The sequence below is a fragment of the Mytilus californianus genome, unplaced genomic scaffold (assembly GCF_021869535.1).
Source record: "Mytilus californianus isolate M0D057914Y unplaced genomic scaffold, xbMytCali1.0.p SCAF_25, whole genome shotgun sequence".
Classification (NCBI taxonomy): Eukaryota; Metazoa; Mollusca; class Bivalvia; order Mytilida; family Mytilidae; genus Mytilus; species Mytilus californianus.
This window is the reverse complement of record NW_026262674.1, coordinates 3,740,411-3,759,889: the sequence shown is the minus strand read 5'-3', so window position 1 is coordinate 3,759,889 and position 19,479 is coordinate 3,740,411. Positions and strand designations below refer to the sequence as shown.

At 32.2% G+C, this 19,479-nt stretch overlaps 1 long non-coding RNA gene across 1 annotated transcript; it reads right to left on the bottom strand.

Annotated features, from left to right (window-relative positions):
* Nucleotides 1-12,919: 12,919 nt before the first annotated feature.
* On the bottom strand, nt 12,920-17,318 carry LOC127732596 (uncharacterized). The gene is made up of 3 exons (XR_007996334.1): nt 17,304-17,318; nt 13,545-13,565; nt 12,920-13,192 (listed from the first exon to the last, which is right to left on the bottom strand). It is a non-coding gene; the product is annotated as an uncharacterized LOC127732596 (long non-coding RNA).
* Between the last annotated feature and the right edge of the window lie 2,161 nt (nt 17,319-19,479).

The window sequence follows — 19,479 nt, the reverse complement described above, 5'->3', positions numbered from 1 at the left end:
TATGTCGATTGTTGTTTGTCTTTTCGTCGTTTTTCATGCATTGCCATGGAGTTGTCAGTTTGTTATGAGCTAGACTATTTCTTTGGTATCTTTCGCCTCTCTTTTCCAAATTTGATCAGTGTACAAGTGCATGTATTATTGTGTCCTCATTTTTGATGGATATTCAGTAACAAACTGGGACCATTATTTTATAAATTGTGCGTACAAGTTCTAATGTTAAAGAGGTAAACAAAATGCGGCGTTTACTGGTATGGTATGGAGAGATTGGCCAAGCACACCCGACAGTTAGGTGCGACCTGTAACATTCCTAAAAATGTCGGTTCAGATTCAATCGTGATTATGTTGTAACAGATTCTGCTATATCGGATCAAATCGTAAGAATGTCCTGTCCCTGTCTGAACGGTGTCGTGACTGTGGCGTCTGGCACGGGGATGATCAGGAGAAATGTTTCGTTCGTTTCTTGTCGATTGAGTCTAAATTGCGTCTAGATCTTGCTGAATGTCTACCGTCTGCGATGATTCAATCTCTGATCACTTTCGGATATCATTTGAAAGAATCGGGACGTTGTCGGGAAAGATACAGTAGTTTTTAACCATGCGAGAGATACAAATTAACCAGAATTGGATTGAAAACGAGATAATCGGGATGAATTCGACTGAAAACGGCATTCAAGACGCTTTCTGGATGATTTCTCATTGTGTTCGTTATTAAATATAAGCTTTAACATTTTTTTGATTTCCAGCCACGAATCAGAGGATTAAAGTCCCTCCTTTAATGTTAAGATGATTCAGCAATTTCAACATATGTTGATATTATTGTAGAATATCCTTGGTCTTATTTTGTTTGTATATTTACTAGTGCACGTACAATGTGTGTAGTTTTACCTAATTAGTGTTTATATATGATGTCAATAAGTAGGTTGTGCAGGAAGTTTAAATTGTAAGACAGAAAAACAAAAATCTCTTTTTATTATTATATCATTCGGTTTTCTTTTTCTATATTACTATAAACAATGTCATTTACAAAACATTAGGTTTGGTATTTTTACATTAATAATGAACTTATTCAAAGGCGCCCTAAAAGACCGAAGGCTTATTCAACAAATTTGTTTTTGTATGATTATATCTTTAATTGGGATTAATTCGCATTAACACAGATTGTTTAATGTTATCCAATATGCACACACGCATATACATGTTACATAGAATAGAAAGTTCACAATAAGGAAGCTGTAACATGTGTAATCATATTTTTCTAGTAAAGTTTTGTTCTCAACCGACCTTCATTAACAATATCTTGATGTAAGTCAAGAAATGAGGCAGACTTGACTGTATATGTTGTATCCTTTTTTTCAAGTTCGATGGGATGGATGCGTTATACTTAGTCACCAAATTTGAATTATTTAGGACATCATCTATATAGCGGAAAGTGATTATGCTAGCTTCTTGTCATTATTCCTAAGATGCTCCTGTACTAAGTCAGCCTGAATAAAGGAACAAGCCGGCAACAAGAATTTCCGCTTAGTGTTATCTTCTTTAGTACTTGGATGAAGCTGTTTAATTGTCATTATATAGAATGCCGTTGGCAAATTATACCAAGTTTTCTTTCTGAGTCCTCATTTTGATCTATCTAACTCGTAAGCCTCTTGTTAAATTATATCAATGTTCTTTATGTTAAACCTTTCTAAATAAAATTCAGCTTGTTTTTATAAAGTGTTCTAACGGGGGTCTCCTCAAATAAATTCTTGTATAGTTTTAAGCATTATTGTTAGTTTCGAGTACAAATTTAAGAAATACCAAATGTAATTATCTAGAGTTTCTTAAATCAATTTTTCTGTACTGTTTAAGGATATATTGTTAGTTCCATATACGCAAATTTCTTTTTCAATATTTATTGTTTTTCTTATGTTGACACCACTATCCCTTATATAAGGGACGGTTCGAGTACTAAGAAGCATGTAAATCTTTTCACATTTGTGTGTCCCAAGTCAAAAGCCTGTTATTCAGTGGAAGTCGTTGGTTGCTGTCCATCATATTTGTTTTCTCTTTTTTATCGTTTGAATTGTTTCCATTTTATCATGGACAGGGCCTTTCCGATACTGGTTTTGTTCATATTCTCCCAAACTCCGTTTGCAAGCGCATTGTTTTTGAAATTTTGATACAAAACTTCTCTTTCAAAAACCAATGGATATAATTCTATAAATTTACAGTAATCATACCATTTTTTCTATATGTTCTAGGTCTGCCTGTAAAAAATGCAGATTTTTTAATTTCAAATATTCATATAAACAAAAAGGTACAACAACATCTGAGCAAAAGGACATTGTAAAGTGATTGGCATACATGTAGTTTACCTCCCTTATGAATTCTCCTTAAAAACTACTGTAGACGTACGATTTAAGTACCAATCTGCCTAAAAATCAGGCAGTGATGAAAACATGACTTACGAAAACCCGCTCAGCTTTACATTAATTCAAGTTCAGAATGTATAATGGTGTATAAATATAACATTCCTTTCATTTCCCCGTTCTGGTTATTCAAGATATTATTTGGTTGAAATGCACTAGAAATTTACAATTAAGGGGAGTTAACTCCGTAATTTGCTACCATTCTAACCAAAATTTATCTATATATTTCTCGAATTACCAGACACGCAGAAACGAAAGACCTACCATTTCTAACTCAGGATGAGGATACCTTCAAAATAGGGTGGTTAGGTTAGTGGGTTTTTTCCGGTCATGTTTTAAATTTTTTCTAAATTGTCTGATTCTTACAAAGACTGGCACTTAAATATTGAATTTATGCAAATATGCCAAATTTCTTGTAAATGTTACAATGTATTATCTTACGTAAATTTTTAAAAGCGTGTGCATTTTTTTTTATCAATTATTGACGGTTGTACGGTGTCGGACATTTTGCTCATTGTTGAAGGTGAACGGTGTTATATAGGCTGTTCACACCACATCTTTTGGTCTGATGCGATATTTTTTTCATTTGCATCCAGACCATTTCTTCTTATTTCTGTTGTGAATATATATTTACTTCACATGGCATCGTTTAGTTCATCCATATACTGACTTACTGAATCTTTCTCGTTGATATACACTTATAAAGCGATATATATAAACCGAACAGTTGCCAATCCTGAACCAATACTGGCTGCAATTTTTAGCACTTCTTTGATCATTATGATTGTTCTTTACTGCCTTGGCTTTGAGCGTTCTTATAGAAAAGAGTCTCATACAATTTTACTTTAAAAATATATATAAAAAAACTCATCATAGATACCAGGATAGAAATTTTTACGACAGACGCACGTTTCGTCTACAAAATACTCATCAGTGACGCTCGAATCAAAAAAGTTAAAAAGCCAAATAAAGTACGAAGTTGAAGAATATTGAGGACCAAAAATTCCTTAGAGTTTTGCAAAAAACTGCTAAGGTAATGTATTCCTGGGATAGAATTCCCTAGTTTAGCCGAAAAATTCAAAGTTTTGTAAACAGTTAATTTATAATTATGACTATATATAATTGTTCCTTATTAACATTACTATTTTGAAAATTTTAGCCATCTTTCTGTCATCGTCAGGGCAAATGGTGCAAGAGGTTTGTGCGCACGTAAAATTGGTTCAACTAAAAAAAAATTATAGTTGGTGCTTGTTTTAAGTCAGACTCTTTGGATAAAATATTTTTCGTTGTTGTTTGTATATAAAATATACTCAACTTTTTTTTACATTTGAAATTTCATATGACTTTAATTTCAATTTAGCATATCTTATTTTTTTTTAAAGTTATCATACATTCAATTAAGGACAACAACAATTCATTTGAGAATAAACTAAGTTCAATAGTATACACTAAATTTTATATTTATGACAATCGTTTTGCGCCATAAATATATTATGACCAGTTTAATTAACTAGAGGATCTAAAGAACCTGTGTCGCTTACTTTGGTCTATGTGCATATCCACCAAAGGACATTCTCCAACATTGTAGACGAGAATAGAATTCATGACAAAAATCTCTGTTTTGTTGATCTTGTATTTCTGATCATAAAGTCAGTTAAGTTTCTCTCTGTCTTCTTTAGTTTTTGGTCATAACACAAAAGAGGGTATAAAAAATCCTGATGTAAGGGCAATCACTCCTATAGAGAGTGTCATTCTACTAATCATATCGGCAAAATTTGACTTGTTAGTAGATCTTGCCTTGCTGATCATTTTTGTGATTTGAAGTGTCTTTTTATCTATTAAAATTTTATCATATAAGGCAAAACGCAAAATAATTTGATTACAATCATCATTAAAGGGCAATAACTCCAATAAGGAGTCCTCAGACGATTTCCTCCATATTGTCTTAAATGTATAACTTGTCTTGCTGATCATGTTTGCTTATTTAAGTTTCTATCTATCTATTATATTTTTAAGAGATAAGACAAAAACGGAAAAAAATGGTAAAGAATTATCATTAAAGGGCAATAACTCTAATAAGGAGTCGACTGACAATTTCGACTATGGTAATTGCAGAACTTGTCTTGTTGGTCATTTTTGCAATTAAAAGTTTCTCTCTTTCTATTATAATTTTCAAGATAATAGTCAAAATGAAAACAAATGGTAAAATTTGCCATTTAAGGGCAATAACTCCTATAAGAAGGCGTCTGACAGTTTTGACGTATATGAACAATTGGTAGAGTTCAACATTCTAAAAATTTCTGTTCCTGTCCGATGATTTTCTCTACTTATAACAGTTTTCAAAATAATAGACAAAACTTGCATTTTACCCCTATGTTCTATTTTTAGCCATGTCGGCCATCTTGGTAGGCAGGCGGGGTCATTGGACATATTTAAAAAAAACTAGATACCCTAATGATGATTGTGGCCAGGTTTGGTTAAATTTTGCCCAGCAGTTTCAAAGGAGAAGATTTTTGTAAAAGGTAACCGACAACGACGACGGACTCCAAGTGATGAGGAAAGCTCACTTGCAGGTGAACTTAAAACTAATAAATAAAAAAATAAAATAAATAAAAACTAAAAAACTCGCAAAATACAACAACAGGTCACAAAATAGTCTTCAATAGTAAACACCTTGTCCATTTGTTAATACTTTATTCAAGACTTTTTAGAATAAATTAACTCTCTAACTTGTTAAAATATAAAACAAAATGAAGATTAACTTAATCAAACCGACAACAAGGTTTCCCTTCCCTGAGAAAGACATATGAATATATTGCTGTCTTATATGCTAATTATCACTTCTTAATGCTATCCATTTACTCCATTATGCGTTCACCTTTGATAGTCGAACATCCTTTCAAGGTTTTCAAGTGAACTACAAACATCTTATTTCTGATCAAACAGTTCGCTTAATATGGTTTACAAACAGATATATTGTTAGAGGTTTTCAAATATAGATATTATGTTAGTGTGGAGGTTAATATGAAGTTTCACAATTCTTTACGGTTATCTCAATCCACAACCTCTACATGTGTGCAATTTTTTTGTGAGGTTTTGGGGATCTGTGTTGAAAACTGTAGGGGGAAAAGGGGGGGGGGGGGCGGGTCAGTTGAGTATCCGTGTGCTGAAAAGAAGATTCATGTTTACCTAACAATACATTGCGTTAAGTGAATAATTAATTATTGTAACGGAATAATAATTTTTAACAGTAGCTAACAATTATAAAACATTGTCCAATATTTTTCGCAATGTTTGTTAATTACACCGCATTAGAACAGAATTAAGGCATCGGATGTTCAGGGATTATTTGGTGTTAGTATAAAAATGCAACACACGCATAGAGCACAATTATAGCAGATCGATATATGATGGGTTTTAAATTGTATTATAAGGCACCTAATTACATAATAAGATATTTAGTTCACCTTTTGAATAGAAAACCAAATCAGGTTCGTGTTCTAAATTGATAAAAACAAACGAACCATGTCTTCATTTTTGAACACCGTTACTAAACTTTACCTTGGAATTCAGTATTTTTTGTCATACTTTTGCTTTTTACCTTTACTTTGTTTTAGAAAAAAAATGAACACGCAATAATTGATCGGCCACTATTCTGTTCATTGTAAAAAGGTACCCAAAAGCTTTTTCAATGTGTACATTAAATGTTGCGTCAAGTAAACTCATCATAGATACCAGGATTAAAACTGTATACGCCAGATGCGCGTTTCGCCAAAAAAAGACTCACCACTGACGCTCAATTAAAACAGGGGTGCAAAAAAGTCAAAGCAAGTTGAAGAGCATTGAGAACCAAAACTTTCAAATTTAGATCTGGTAGCTTATCTGATCTTAACTTACATAAATTCCACCCCTCTTTTTGTAAAATTTGTCTCCGATTAAATATTTCAAACTACACACAAGAATGAATAAAAATGCATTTTCTATTGAAAACATCAACACAGCTTCACGCTTTCATCTAGATAATTTGTTCACATAGTTATCAGGGGTCGACAATCATTTCTTGGGGGAAAAAGGGGGGGGGCGTATTCTTATGTTTATTTATTTTAAATTCTGTACACGATTATTAGTACATCTCGCTTTTTGTAGGACATAATATTTATTTTCATTGTCTTATTGATTTTCAGTTCATACCATATAAGCCTTATAATTTCCAAATCCACCCTTCCTTTCAAAAATGAGAAAACATTGACTTTTCTGTGAACTGACAAGTTGGCCAAAGAAAGTCGATCAATAAACTTGTGTGTAATTTCAACGAGTAGCTGAGATCCCATCTGTATTTTGTGAAGTAAGGATGTCGTTTGTTCATGTATCATTTTCAATACTAAGGATTTATAGAAAACTTTGACAGACTCCAACACTCAAAGGTCATACATACCGTTTAGAAGAAAACAATCTATTCTAGAAATGTAAGTTCCTGTTATTACAATCATGCGAAAGAATATATTTGATAAAGGTTATTTTTTTTTAAATATTACGACTGTATGTGTTTACATTAAATGAGAGATTATAGCTGCAGATATTTATATAGTGTAATATATACACATAATCTGTCATCTATGACAAATTGTTAGTATGACATGAATAATACACCTCGTTTTAAACAACCGTTTCCAGTTCATTATCTTATTGCTCTTGCGTTGTTCTATAGTCACATTTGTGTTTTATAAATATACAAAAATGAATTATCTCTCTCTTTGTAGGTTGAATTGGGATACATTTATAATACAGACATAAAAGGCAACTTTTTAATTAATTCCAAAAGCTATTACACAAATTTTCTGAGCTCGTATAGCGATTAGAAAGTATTTGATACATCTACCACCTATTATTTGGAGCAGTATCTGCTTACCCTTCCGGAGCACCTGAGATCACCCCCAGTTTTTGGTGAGGTTCGTGTTGCTTAGTCTTTATTTTTCTATGTCGTGTCATCTGTACTATTATTTGTCTGTTTGTCTTTTTATGTTTGGCAATGGCGTTGTCAGTTTGTTTTCGATCTATGAGTTTGACTGTCCCTCTGGTATCTTTCTTCCCTTTTTTTTTTTTGATCTCTAATATTTTTTTGTAAAGATTTATAGAACGTATACGGACCATACTGAAGAACGGTAACAGTCTAGATAAACTGACTATATTTTGACTGATCAGTTTAAAAGACGTCACAAAAAGGACTCACCGAAGATACATTGTCATTTTAGTAGTCTAGTAGTCCTTTGTTAATTTATGTTGATCGCCTTCATTCTGCTTACGTTCTTTTGTTCCCTATTCAAATATCAGACTCGGACTTCTTTTAAACTAAGATTCACTATGGGCATTGCTGTGTGCTTGTTTATATCACATTGGCAAGACGTATATGAGGAGGATTTATATTTCACAAAACAAGTTTAACCCCGCTGCATTTTAGCGCCTACCCTAAGTCAGTAAACCTTAGCTTTTGTCAGTCTTGTGTGTGTGATTTTTTAAAGTTAGGTTTATTTGTATGTTCTGGGGTTAAGTTTGGCGTCAGTTTTGCTGATCTTGATCTAGTATACATCATTGTTTAGGAGCCAGCTTAAGCCCGCCTCCGGGTGCGGGATTTTCTCACTGCGTTGAATATCTGTATTTGGCCTTGGGCTGTTTTCTGCTCTTTGGTCGTATTGTTGTTTCTTTGACTCGTTCCCCGTTTCCATTATTTATGTTAAGGTTTATAATTTGTTTGGCGCGTTTCTTCTACATGATATTATTCAGTGATTCTCGAAGTTCAAATCAAACACTAAGTTAAAGAGCATTGCAAGCCTAAAATTCCAGTTTGTGCCAAATATAAAGTAAAGGCATTTATGCAAGGAGGTTGACAAACCTATGTGTTTTGTACAATTCAAAATTTCATAAACAGAAACGGGATATATTATTGTGAAACGTACAATCGAACAAATTGAACAAACGCTTGACGGTAATATATTTACTTCACTGTAGATAACAAGGGTAAAGATTAGTCAATTTTTCCACTTATCTGATTGTTCTTTACTCTGACGGCTCCTTAATCCGGTGGCCTATTTGTACAAAAATTTAAGCAATGTAATCTTATCAAGTGAATTGGTAAACAAATTTCTTAGTTTTGATTTTATTTTTGGGGATGGATGAAATAAATAAGCACAATGCTACATATTGTTTTAAAGGGTCCAGTTACAACGCGGACATTATAATCATAGGAAGGTAACTCTTGATCAAATAGATAAAACCAGTGAAATAAGGAGTGCTGAAAAATAGAAAATATTACAACGCTAACTTTGTGGATTGACGCAAAATGGTTGCGAAATATCACGCAGTTTGCACATTTATGCAAATATTGCGCGATACATGGAACACAAATGTTTTCGAAATCAAGCAAAGATAAAAGAAAAATTCATGTGGCGCTAATACGTTGCCATACAAACGTGCATGCTTTCTTGGAACCCCTGTTAATAATATGTTGTTGTTTAACTTGTGTGATTATGACATCGCTGTGTTTTTGTAACGTTTTTTTAAAACATTTTAACGGATTAATAGGTGTTTTATAATCAAATGCATAATTTAAATATTTAGGATGTTTGCAATAAATTTTAAATACCGATATATTTATATTGTATTAAAAGCGATTGAATTCTACAGATCGATTAAAAAATGAGACATCATGCATGTTACTATATATTACAGACATCTCTTCCAGTGGAATATCATTGCAACAGTGAAAAATCGTTATTAGGAATATCTTACTAAAGAACATGGAATTCACAGCAAAACTTGGAATTCCATATTTATCTCTACATAATTCACGAAAGAAGAGATATTAGAAAATCAAGAATGCACCCTTCTCTTCTTAGGTATTGATATAACAAAGGACGATGAAAATCTCCCATCTTAAGACTGGATACCTTGACTTCACAAAAATCCATATGAAGAACGATATATACCCGGGTTGCCCAGTTGTTTGACTCAACATCTTTCCAAAGTTTTACCCACCGTTCTTTCTACAGTAAAAGTCGGCCTTCAGAAATATTGTGATGAGGTATGTCATTCAACCAAAGGTGTTAATAAGATATGGATTCTTAAAAATTCCGAAGATCCCGAATCTGCAATCACAAACTTTACAATGTTGTAGAAATATCAAAACCTTTTATTTTGAAATGCTTTAAAACCAGGTTCAATCCACCATTTTCTACATAAGAAAATGCCTGTACCAAGTCAGGAATATGACAGTTGTCGTCCATTCGTTTGATGTGTTTGTGCTTTTGATTTTGCCATTTGATTAGGGACTTTCCGTTTTGAATTTTCTTCGGAGTTCACAATTTTTCTGATTTAACTTTTCACTTGTATTCCCAATTTTCAACAGACCTTTGTCTACAAAAACGGGAAACATAGATACAAATTCCTTATTTTAGATAATAAAAAATCTGACTTTGTGAAGAATCATACTGATTTTAATAATAAATACACGGAAGATGATATCATCAAAAATGCTGGACTTTTTGATTGACAACATATTTGTTGAGTTTGGTGGATTGATATTCTAACGTACTTTTATTCCGGTGTGTAGATTTTGCGATTAGTATATTAAAACCAGTGATGTCTTTCAGGAAATAGTGCGAAACAGGACAAACATAGAGTTTTTTTTTTAATTTTCATTCTCGCAGGTATTTGTAAAACTGTCTTCGACATGCACTAGGCAGTTTCATGCCATCAAATGGTGTCTGTCATTGTCTTATTTCCTTGAAGAATAACTTCAGTCAGAAGCAGATATGAATCATTCTTTGTTTATTTCTGTATATTTTTTCAAAATGTTACACTAGTGTATATCAAAAACATGAACATATATGTTTACATGCTGATTTTGATATTTTTTAAACCCCCTCGTCCTCCCCCCAGAAAACCCTATTCCCATTTGTTTTAATAGTTCCCCCTCAATAAACCATTTTAAGGGTGTTTTGGAAACACAACTAAACAAAGGATAGTTTACAGAAAGCATGGAAAAAGTAAGATAGTGCAATAATTCATCTGGTAATTATACACAAGTCTAACCTCTGAAAAATGTCGATTAGCAATTGGTACTAATTGTGCACTAGTACTGGCCGACTTTGTTTTGTATACAGTTCAAGTAGAACTCACACAGAACCTCTTCAAAGACTAAAAGAAAAGGCATGTTGCAAAGTTCTCTAATTTCATTTTCAAATATATTGATGATTTTCTGTCACTCAATAACTCACATTTCAGCGAGTGCTTACGTCTAATATATCCTAGTGAACTTGAAATTTAGGATTCTACCGAAAAAGAGAGTCTGCTCCATATCTTGATCTTTTTCTCGATATTGACACTCATGGACGACTTAAAAATAGAATCTATGACAAACGTGATTATTTCAACTTTCCATTTCTCAGCAGTAACATACCCTCTGCAACATCGTATGACGCTTTCATATCTCAGTTAATACGTCACACTAGTGCATGGTCACACTATAAGGACTTAATTAAAAGGGGGAGCTCCTTACACAATAAATGCTCCAACAGAGTTATGAGGAATAACGAATGAAATCAACACTACATAAGTTTTATGATCAGCATCACGATTTGGTTGACCAATACGATTTGTCGATGTCTCAAATCACTAGCGACATATTTTGGGGGTCTTAAAACTTTACAGATACCAGTATAGTCGTCTGATTTGTACTTTTACCGACTGTACCAAATCCTCAATTGAGACATTTGGAAAGTGTGCGTTCGCATGAGGGGTGATGCATAACACTGTCAACGTATAGGTCTAGCTTTTTTTGCAGTGCATGCAATTCCGTAGGATTTCGTTTGTTACCTAGATTGCTCTCTTCCTTATCAATTTACAAGATTTGACACATCGGAAAACTACTATCGTCCTCATTTATATGTTCTTTTTTTGAAAGCCCCGTAGTAAACATGATTAAGTGCGATTGTCTAGGATATTAGACTTAGATATAATTTGTTTATTCAAAAGTTATTCATCACGCCATTTGAAATGAAAAGAACTCGATATGAACCATTTTTAATCCAACCTGTCTTAAATAATGTAGCATACACATTATAATATATGTATAACTAAAGATAAAGATGATATTTGCGGTAAACATTTGATGAATGTGTGTTTTAACATACAATACATTAAAAACGTAGACTAGTTAGATACTACTTTTGTCGATCGTGATGAGGAAGTAAAGTAATTGGATTGACAACAACTAGTGTACAGACAGAATGACAAAGCAAAAATATGTAACGAACGTTATTGAAGTTTTAATTACCTTTTTGAGAAATTTATATGTATGTTTAATCGAGGTTTTCATGCAAGTTACCACGGTACATACTAGTACATCAAAATAAGAACACTTCTTGAGCATTAAAAAATCGCTTTCATCAGCATAATAGCAATGAAAAAGTCCAGCATGTTTTTCTGTTAAATCATTATTTTTGTTTGTTGTAAAACTATAACATGACTATAGTACCACAATGGTTAAAACACTTCGAAATGAGACAAATATTGAAGACACATCTAGAACAGCAAGAGCTTCTTCTTACTTGGATTAATATCTGCCAATAGACACAAAACTTTATGACAAAAATAGTGATTACTTTTTGTAAGCGCTGTACCTTCTTCGTCTGATCTTCTAATATATTGTATATAGAAATTATAACTTCTTCCAAGAGTTCATTTTAGATTTGTTTACCTATTAATAAATTCATGGAAAAATAAAACACATTATATTCTCGAGGACAACAGTTAATGATAACAAATTCATAAATCCTTCGTTAAGCAAAAGTAGTTGAATTAGCATGAGTTTTTCATATACCGGAGCTCGAGATAAGGCTGATATCCCCCTTGAATTCGAAAAATCTAAATATATCGTACATCTACAAAATTATGTTCTTCCGCATTTCATAAGCCATAAGTCAGTATCAGTAATGATAGTTTTAATGTTGATTAAAATTAAACTTCTCGAATTCTGTCCAAAACTGCAGAAATTACCGAAATAGCTTCGTTTTGAAATCTTGTCAGTAATGTTTAGATATGAGGCAATGCTTTACCTAAAAAAATATTTTATATCAAAATGTAATTTATGAAATGTTGATGAGTGTTAAATAAAGATTGAGTACAATATTAGCTCTTATCTAGTTTGTTGTAATGACTGATGTGTATATTTCTATATCAAAAATGTCCATTTTAACATTGTATTATCACAAGTATGCCAATGAAACAACTTTCAGGCGGAGACCACAAGACGTGGATTTAAGCAATTATAGGACACCATACGACCTTTAATAATTTAAACGAGAAAACCGCGGACTTGATCATCAAACAATACACTGAAATTCAAAATGACAGATAGCAAACAACGAAAACCGGTGAATTAAATGTTCCTGACTAACGACGGACACCTTTGACTGCATTAATATATGGTAAAATTAAATAATAACAATGATCATAAATACTTTAGTTTTATTTGGTCATGCTGATGTTCATTTAAGGAGTTCTGTAATTGATATTTGTCATTTACTTAATATGTATACCGAACAAGAGGTTTTTTTTCTAAATTGCATTGTTAGGCAGTGATCAAATGACGATATCCTCAGATCATTGGATTCGGTGGATCTGGTGGTGGTGGTGGCTGTGGTACAACTACAGCCACAACTGCATTCACGATGTTATCTAATTTTCGGAAAAACAAATCAGCCATTGTTTCGTCGATATCACCGATACCTGGATCAACAAAAATATAAGATATATTCAATGATAATTATTAGCATACAACAATGTTGACCCAAAACTCTTCATAATCATGAGATATATTCATAAATTTAAAATCGTTTTCCTTTTTATTACAGCAAAATTTTAACAAAACAATATCAGTATTTTGAATCCAGTACCAAACTACTGGCTACTAGACTAATGATTCCATCGGGTATAAATAGTTCAACAGATAATGATTCGACCCAGTGCTAGTATTATCAGGAGCAATTTTACTAAATGCCGTTTTGACAATTAACAGCTCTTCATTCATGATCAAGGTCATTTTTTTAAAATCCTAAGCCTTATACAAAAATATACATACCACTGGTATAGTTCAAATCCTCTGTAACAAAAAAAAATTATATGGTTTATGTTTGCAGTTCATTTTAAACACATTTAGTTATATGTTCTGCAAAATTTTGTTCGTTGTGATCAGTGTGCTATATATGATTACATATTATAAGTTATATGGTCTGTTACTGACCCCCTACGAGTTCATAGAGGGTAAGTAGAATTCATAGGGGATAAGGCCGAAGGCCGAATTCCTTATGTATATTACTAACACTCTGTGGATACGTAGGGGGTCAGTAGTTAATCGTATTTTATCGCAAATGGGATTTTTCTAGCCAAGTTTTGTGTAAAAATAAACAATAAATTACAATAACAATGATAGGCGACGTCACCATTAATAGAAGACGTGACGTCGCGAACCCTATATGAAATCTATTGACAACCTGACGTTTTAAACCAATCATAACGTCACTTATTTATCTGAGGTGCGATAAATACTACTAGTCCAAGATTGTGTTTACCTCTGAAAGCCTTTATTAGGACTTGGGTGAGTCATGGCACGCCAGAGCATAGCCAATTTAGAAAACATACAAATTTCAGACCCAGGCTTGGGTGGGGTGGGGTTAAACATGTTTGCTGGCCCCAAACCCTACCACTAACCTGGGACAGTGGTGTAACAGTACAACATAAGAACAAAGAAAAAAAATATATTAAAAAAGGGCTTAACTTACCGGATCGATAAAAATCAGAAACAATCTTACAAAAACACAGATCGTTTGAGGCAGGAAATTTATACGTCCCTAAATAACATAAAAGACACAAAATACAGATCTGTGAATACTCACAGTTACTGACAGCTAGTTCAAAGCCAATAACCAATAAAAAATTTCTCGTATTTAACATGTTTAAGACTAAAACACATTTGTAAAAACCAGTGCAAACTCAACATCCAATGGATTTAGTGTAAAGACGTCATTACCGTCAGAGAAAAAACATGACCTTGTGCCATGCCAAAATATAGGTATCGACAGATTATAGAACCATGAATGTGCATATGTACATAACAATAATTTTTAGCATGGTTTTAGTTTACTGATAACAAAATAAATATTTACGGTAGCACAATACAAAGATTTTATACCTCCAATTCCCCAGTTTTGAAATGCTGTAACTTTCTTTATAATGCTTGAAAATGTATAAAAGTGGTATTTATGGATAGCTTACAGATTACTCTTTCAAATTAATGCAATGTTAGTATTATACAACAATTATGTAATCAATTATAATGTTAACTGTGTCTACAAAATTTTACAAGAAATTTCCACTTTCAATTGAAATTAGCTTCTTCATGGATACCCCGAGAAGGTTGATTTTATTATATGTTGTTCCTAGAGCCATTATCTACAAAAGAGTGTCTCAGATTTCGGATAGAATGTATAGATCAAATTTTACACCTAATCAAACATTATCTACTTTTATGTGGTAAGGATGTTTACACTAATTACAGATTTATGAGAGAATGGAATACGATAGCGATAATTTGAGACACTCTTTTGTAGCTCCTGCTGTGTTGATTAAGATTTCGTTAAAATATCCTGTATAGTTATAGAGATGATAGAGCTAAATTCATTCCAGTGAACTGACCAAGATTTTGCCATTAATTGCATAATAATTGATTACATAATGATTGCATAACAAAAATATTGCATTCATTTAAAAGATTAATCTTTTATCTATCTATATATACCTCTTTTATTAATTTATATGCAGTCTTAAGAAAGTAACAGCATTTTAAAGGTTGGAGATTGGAAGTAAAAAAATCTTTGTATTGTGCTACCTTAAACGAATAAAACAATGTTCAAAGATCTAATTACAGTGTTGAATTGGTAACGTTTTGGAATACGCTTATTTAAATGATAGATAAGTTTACCCGGGTCTTATCTCAATTTCTGGGCTCGGTAAACAAAATCACTATAAATATTAGGATGGGCAGTGAAATCCCGTTTGAAATAAGTTTTCGACAGGTACAGCCTTCATAAACAGTTACAGAATTACATAACCTTATCCAATCCCAAATATAAGACACAGCAGGATGTAGGACCATGAGTGTAAGATAAGTTTATTCATAAGAATGAATAGCTTAACGTGGATCAAATTGATAGGTTCTATAAATGAGATCACCATATTATTAGGATGGTATATTCCTTTTCTAAGAAACTTAAGGTAACGTGAAATTACCAAGCTTCATATTTAATTTTTATCTTTCAAAGAATTTAGTAAAGTTTTGAAGTTATTTATGGTAATGAAATACCTGACTAATTTCTAATGATTATGCATAGCGTACGTTAATTTAAATCCTAAACTTCATTACAGACATGAGATCAGCGACAAAAAATGGAAATATAAACATCACCGTCCAAAGAGAAAAATTAACAAAAAGGATATCAACAATTGTCTCTCTTGACTCATGTTTTAAAGCAATTCACGTGAGAAACTGGAATATCTAAATCTTGGAAAGGACAAGTATAATTTCATTTAACTTCCGTTTCCGAAGAACTGTCTGAAACTTATAGTCTAACCAGCAGTTAAACCGTGAGTTATTAAAACAATGTACATGAACACATTATCATGTTTTAAATGTGAAAATATACGTAATGATTGAATATTCTCTGAATATTGGTCTGATTATGCACATTGAGTATTTGTTTGCATATAATAAAAATAAGGTGATGAAGTATGATTGCCAATGAGACAACTATCCACCAAAGTTCAAATGAAGTGGATGGAAGCAATTATAGGCAACCGTACGGATTTCAACACTGAGAAAAATCCATACCGTAAAGTCGGCTACAAAAGTCCCCGACATATGAAACAATTCAATTGAGAAAACTAACAGTCTAATTTATAACAAAACAATTAACGAAAAAAAAATATGACAGACATGATTTAACGACAACCACTGAACTACAAATTGAATTTGCAAACATATCTTTTTTTTCCCGTTTCTTTTTATGTTGTTTTGATTTATTTCTGTTTACGTTTAGCTTAAAATGTTTTTATTACCTTAACGTTCACTGTTCGTATTTTCATCGTTAAATGTGTGTATTTATAGGACAAAATGCAAATATTTATTTAATACAACGAATTATATGAGTGTGGTATTTCTATTCATGTTATCCCTTTGTATGTAGTTATGTACATTTTGAACTGAGTTTTACTGTGCGTATTGCTATGTGTTTCTTTTTTCTACATTGACTAAAGGTATAGGGGGAGGGTTGAGATCTCACAAAACATATTTAACCCCGCCGCATTTTTGTGCCTGTCCCAAGTCAGGAGCCTCTGGCCTTTGTTAGTCTTGTATGTTTTTTAATTTTAGTTCATTTATATGGTTTGGGGTTTAGTGTGACGTCCATTTTCACTGAACTAGCACACAATTTTATTTAGGGGCCAGCTGAGGACCACCTCCGGGTGCGGGATTTTCTCGCTGCATTGAAGACCCATTGGTGGCCTTTGGCTGTTGTCTGCTCTTTGGTCGGGTTGTTGTCTCTTTGACATATTTCCCATTTCCATTCTCAATTTTATTTCTCACTTAGTCAAACCTGTATTTTTCATCATACAGATTCTTTAACGAATTAGGCAGTGACAAGCAAAATTATATTACAAACTCATTTGTACTTAAGTTATTTCATAGGTCAATGAGCTAAAATGCCAATAAACAGTACTTTTATGTTCATTCCTGAGAAATTTGTCGGAGAAATTAGTTATTTCTACTATTTTACTTAAAACTTACCAAAGCTTTTTGGTCCTGAAAAAAAAAGAATATTATTTTTGAGATAAATCATACAAAAAAAAATGGCAATTATCTGTGTCTTACTGATTTAAGGCTACAGACATGCGTATGATATTACATATATGATTAATCCTGTTATGCAAAAGTTATAAGAGGGCATCGTTCTTATAACTAAAAAAGAGAAAGTCCAATTTTCAGTATTTTCCTTCTGAAGTCAGAAACTATTTTAATTTATGTAATTGAAAACACGTATCTTTTCACCCTGCGATTGAACATATAGAAACACTCAGGAAAAGAACGATGCCCTCTTATAACTTTTGCATAACAGGATTAATAATATATGTAATATCATACGCATGTCTGAAGCCTTAAATCAATAAGACTCAGACAATCATTAGTGTTTATTTAAGACCTTCAATACAATATAGTGGTATTGTATCCATTTAGAGAGGTGTTGTTTTAGTAATCTCCTTCAACTGGTACCATCGTACTGTTCAGTTTTTATTTCTATACAAAAGACAAAATGAAATGTTGATAAGAAAAACGTACTGGCAATTCCAATACTAATGTTTTCCCGTACCAAGTCAGGAAATTGCCATTTTTATATTATAGTTCGTTTCTGTGTGTGTTGCATTTTAGTGTTGTGTTTCTGTTGTGTCGTTGTTCTCCTCTTATATTTGATGTGTTCCCTCAGTTTTAGTTTGTAACCCGGAATTGTTTTTTTCTCAATCGATTTATGAATTTCGAATAGCGGTATACTACTGTTGCCTTTATTTTCATCAATAAATAATTTCTCCGATTTCAGAGTAAGTAGAAATCATTCAGATGTTTAATTGTTTCCGAAATTCAATCTAAAGAAGTAAATTTTCATTTAACTTATTCATATGTTATGTTTAAAGCAACTGAACTCTACAAAAATAACTTGTTAATAAAAGGCATCGGGTTAAAATATTGCTCTGTGATTGGGAAGAACATAATGTTATTATATCAGTCATTTATTTTCTATATTTTCATTGATATGGTTATATTAATGAATTGACTTTTACAAAACTTTGAATTCTTCGAAAGGATTTTCGACATAAGAAAGATATATCTGTTCCCTTCTTGAATTTGCCTTAGGGTTTTATATTTTTGTTACACTTTTTTTTAACCTTAGCTGTATTTATCAAAACCTTTCGGGTTTTGGTTTTTGGATTTTTTCCGAAAACATGGACAAATGGAGTCAATTTTGATATTTTATATCAGTATTAGTATTGGAAAGAAGCCTGAACTTGGTCGTTTACAGTTATGATTGTTTATCCGGAACTGCAAGGGTGAAATTTGCAACATACACAACGTTCATTCACAATAGGATACGTCTTTTCATCTTAGTACATAGCATAAATATTTGTAACGTCAAAGATTTCGAGAAGTTCGATAGTTACACCATGTACACAATGCATTTGCAAAATGTAAGCGTTCAAAGAGTATACATAATAATTCGAAAACAGCCTGTACAATCTACACCATATCTCTTTTTCCTTATAATTTGAAAAATTAGTTCCTTTGATATATATATAGATATTATGATTACTAAAAAACAATAAAAGAAGTATCATGTTTAATGTTATGTCTTACTACATAGTAGATAGATTCTCACATGAAAGCACCAAAACCAATAAACAAAAAGTAAAATCACAAAAATACTGAACTCCGAGGAAAATTCAAAAAGGAAATTCCCTAATCAAATGGCAAAATCAAAAGCTCAAACACATCAAACGAATGGATAATAACTGTCTTATTTCTGACTTGGTACAGGCATTTTCTTATGTAGAAAATGGTGGATTAAACCTGGTTTTATAGCTAGCTAAACCTCCCACTTGTATGGTAGATACATAATAAATAAATAAAAATCAATCAAAGTAAATCAGAAAAAGAAAACCATCAAAAGAGTATAACTAATTCCCGCCATGTCGATAAAGGCCGTCTTATGATGTATTAAGGCATGTTTTAATCATAATTTTTCTGAACGAAATCCGCCTTATGTAATATTTGTCTAACATTATAAACTTAATTTATGATAGCTAGATAGGTTTATTTATATATCAGGTAATTTTATTACGTTAAATAATGTGAGTAGGCCAGAATTCGTATTGACTACACATCCGTTCATATCAAACATAAATATGCATACTTA